The sequence below is a fragment of the Gadus chalcogrammus genome, chromosome 18 (genome assembly GCF_026213295.1).
Source record: "Gadus chalcogrammus isolate NIFS_2021 chromosome 18, NIFS_Gcha_1.0, whole genome shotgun sequence".
NCBI classification, from domain to species: domain Eukaryota; kingdom Metazoa; phylum Chordata; class Actinopteri; order Gadiformes; family Gadidae; genus Gadus; species Gadus chalcogrammus.
In genome coordinates, this window is record NC_079429.1 from 267501 (window position 1) to 271972 (window position 4472).

General features: G+C 45.8%; 1 protein-coding gene across 1 annotated transcript in view; it reads left to right on the forward strand.

Annotated features, from left to right (window-relative positions):
- Window positions 1–4472, forward strand: part of LOC130371696 (protein kinase C and casein kinase substrate in neurons protein 3-like) — a 20026-nt gene that overhangs the window by 5373 nt on the left and 10181 nt on the right. The gene's annotated exons all lie outside the window — the stretch shown is intronic.

Here is a 4472-nt window from a genome sequence, read left to right on the forward strand (position 1 = left end):
CCTCTGGGTTTAGTCCCTCTGGACCTCTGGGTTTAGTCCCTCTGTAGTCCAGCTCCTAACTAGCGTATCACACCCTTCTGTCCCGGGGTTAGTCCAGCTGCTAATCACAGCGTATCAAACCCTTCTGTCCCGGGGTTAGTCCAGCTGCTAATCACAGCGTATCACACCCTTCTGTCCCGGGGTTAGTCCGGCTCCTAATCACAGCGTATCAAACCCTTCTGTCCCGGGGTTAGTCCGGCTCCTAATCACAGCGTATCAAACCCTTCTGTCCCGGGGTTAGTCCGGCTCCTAATCACAGCGTATCAAACCCTTCTGTCCCGGGGTTAGTCCGGCTCCTAATCACAGTGTATCAAACCCTTCTGTCCCGGGGTTAGTCCGGCTCCTAATCACAGCGTATCAAACCCTTCTGTCCCGGGGTTAGTCCGGCTCCTAATCACAGCGTATCAAACCCTTCTGTCCCGGGGTTAGTCCGGCTCCTAATCACAGCGTATCAAACCCTTCTGTCCCGGGGTTAGTCCGGCTCCTAATCACAGCGTATCACACCCTTCTGTCCCGGGGTTAGTCCAGCAGTTTCCGTTGAAGGTTGTCTGCTGGGGGCTGGGAGGAGGGGGAGATGGAGGACGGGTCGGCCGCTCCACTTCTACGGGACACAGAAGTGGGACAAGCTGTTCTTTGGACGGCCTCCAACTCTGATCTACTGAGAGTACATCTATACACACACTCTGCCCTACATAGAGGAGGGAGGAGGAGTACAGAACAGAGAGAGTAAAGGCAGGGAAGATAGAACAGAAAGCATGATACCAATGATTTGGGATGTGACCAAATGCCTTCTGAAGCTGGTGTGTTTTGTTTTTGCTCCAATAGTGGGACAAGAAAAGAGACCTGAGCAAATATGCTGGTGTGTAACTTCCTGTGTGGCACCTCCTCCCATCCATGTTTCTGTCCCAATGGACCGTACAGACCCAGGCTAGCCAACACTCAGGGATGGACCGTACAGACCCAGGCTAGCCAACACTCAGGGATGGACCGTACAGACCCAGGCTAGCCAACACTCAGGGATGGACCGTACAGACCCAGTCTAGCCAACACTCAGGGATGGACCGTACAGACCCAGGCTAGCCAACACTCAGGGATGGACCGTACAGACCCAGTCTAGCCAACACTCAGGGATGGACCGTACAGACCCAGGCTAGCCAACACTCAGGGATGCCCATAACCAGCCATCCAACCATTATGCATTGCTAAACTGCGATACAAGTGCTAAATAGGGAGATAATGTGGAATATGGAAAACAAGACAAAAATGATAAGACTTCCCTTTATAAAATATCCGGACGGTCCCGGATTTATATTTTAAAGGTAGATTCAAACAAAGAAACGTTTAATGGATTAATTGGAAGATAAGGAGAAGAACAAAAAAATATGAGTTTGTTTAAAGATTTTGTTTAATGATATTGACCGAAGTTTTCAGTTCCTCTGGCAGGGAAAATGTAATCCGTTAAATAGTTTCCCTTAATATGCCGTAAGCAGCAGATACAAATGTTTGATTCATTAGTATCTCTCTGATATTCATCTGGTACATGAGTAGGTATGTATTGGGCTGGAGTGGGGGAGTTAGCGAGGAGCTGAAGAGGCCCGATAGGCTCAGCCTCAGACTGGGGACTTCTGTATGGACTGTTATTATGTTATTCATATTACTGTTATTATGTTATACATATTACTAGGGGTGTAACGATTCATGCGATGCATCGATGAATCGATTGTCAGTCCTACCGATTCAACTAAATCGATCTGCTCAAATAAATAAATAGAATGAATCGCTTTGGCTTCACCATTAATCGATATAAATGCTTTAAATCGTATGAATCGATTATGATTAATGTTTTAAGACTTAGTTTACACGTTTATTTTGTGAAGTGCAGCTCTGTAATCCGTAACTCTGTCATCAGCTAGTCAGCTTGCAAGGAAGTCCCACAAGAGTTTTTTTTCTCCCTCACCCTCTACTGGTGCATTTCAAACATGGCAGAGAGCGGCAGCGAGATTGTTAATGCACCAGCAAACTTGAAATCCAAAGTGTGGAAGCATTTTGGCTTCGCAAAGAATAATGGTAAAATTGACAAGGAGTGTCACATTATTGCATGTTTATTTCACGGATATAGAATTTTGGTTCAAAGTTACTGAATCGAATCGTGGTTTACAGAATCGAATCGTTCCAAAAAAAAAAATTGTCCTTGAATCGAATCGCCAACTACTGAATCGTTAATCGAATCGAATCGTCTGAAGCCAAAGATTCACACCCCTACATATTACTGTTATTATGTTATACATATTAGTGTTATCATATTATACATATTACTGTTATATTACTGTTATTACATTAACAGGTCTTAACAAGGCGCTCGTTAAGACAGCCGCTTGTTAAGACCGCCGCTCATTAAGACTGCTGCTTGCTAGTTAAGACCGCTGCTAGTTAAGACCGCTGCTAGTTAAGACCACTGCTAGTTAAGACCACCGCTCATTAAGACTGCTGCTAGTTAAGACAGCTGCTGGTTAAGAAAGCTGTTAGTTAAAGCCGCTAAGACCTGTTGCTCGTACCAATTGGTTTTGAATCGTTTTTGTCTCATGGTTCTCATGCATTCAGATCAAAAGCATAACTGTGAATGAAAAGAACAATATACAATATATATGAACAATATATACTGTAGATATATATATTTAGACAGTATATATATATATATATCCCTAACCCTATATATATATATATATATATATATATATATATATATATATATATATATCTACAGTGTATATCTATAACTAAGGAGTAGATGATGGATGGATGACGGAGGTTACCCCCCTCTGTCGTCAGAGGCTTGTGGGACGGCTCTGGGGGGTCTGCCTGTTCAGGGGTCCCGGCTGGGATGTGGGGCTGCATTAGCGGAGCGAGCCTGCCACACTGATGCTAGTTGGACGGTGTAGGGTTAGTGGGAGCGAGCCTGCCACACTGATGCTAGTTGGATGGTATAGGGTTAGTGGGAGCGAGCCTGCCACACTGATGCTAGTTGGATGGTGTAGGGTTAGTGGGAGCGAGCCTGCCACACTGATGCTAGTTGGACGGTGTAGGGTTAGTGGGAGCGAGCCTGCCACACTGATGCTAGTTGGACGGTGTAGGGTTAGTGGGAGCGGGACGTGGACGATGTATTGGGTTGACCTTGTGCGCTAACATCTGAGTCACGTGGAATATGACTCCACGATGTGGAGTCATTACCCTCCTGTGTCGTTCTCTTAGTGGGTCATTTGACTTTCTCTCTTATTTCCTCACAACTGCTATCTCTGTTTAAACCCCCTTCTCACTCTTTCCTCCCTCCTCATAAATGTGTCCAAACGGATTAGCATGCGTCTCCATTCAAAACTATTTTCTTCTCCTTTCTCTCTCTCTCTGCTCCCATTGAGTTGTCCTCTGACATTAACCCTTACCCTCACCCTCACCCCTAACCCCTACCCTCACCCTCACCCTAACCCTAACCCCTAACCCTAATACCTAATCTTAACCCTAACCCCTAACTCCTAACCCCTATTCCTTAATCCTAACCCTAACCCCTAACCCTAACACTAGCCCTAACCCTGATGCTATCCCTAACCCCTAACCCTAACCCTAACCACCTGAAACCAGACCCTATTTTGTTAAATCTGAGGGGTTGGCGTTAGGGGTTAAGGTGGGGGTCAGAGGTCAGGGTTAAGGTGGGGGTTAGAGGTCAGGGTTAGGGTGGGGGTGGGGGTTCAGGGTTAGGGTGGGGGTTCAGGGTTAGGGTGGGGGTTAGGAGTCAGGGTTAGGGTGGGGGTTAGGGTTCCAAACAGCTTATTGTCCCCACCAGATGGGGATGGGGATGAAGCGCCTCAGTTAGTTTGACATGCAGCTCCTCCTCTCTCAGTGGCTCCGGTGTGGATGAAAAGTTACTATTCTTGCAAATCTAGCTTTACTTTACTGATCTAGAATCTGATCGCAGAAGAGCTGAAATTGGGTGAGAGGCGCGTTTTCTCTCCTTTGCTTCATGTTTATCAATTATTCGCCGAAGAATAATTGTGAATAATTGTTTTAATATATACTACACATGAACACTCCAAAAATAAACAACATAACACTTTTTTGACGGGATTTATTTGTCAATCATGGGACATTGCCCAATATCCCGAGATAGCGAACCAATCAAATTGCGCCATTTTAGGAGGTTCACGGGTAGCATATACTACCTAATTGATAAAATCCTCTTGAGTTTGTCTCTGTACCGAGACAGGAAGGCGTAGCTCCGTCCACCAGGAGTTCAGCTCTCAGTGTCGGACCGCTGGATCCGAGACCAGACTTTCTTTTTTCTCATTTTGGAATCATCCAAAAAACGATTGTAGAATGAGAAGGAGGCTGGCGGTTATTGAGAAGTCCACTGATCATGACGGAAAAATACTCCCACCAGTCGC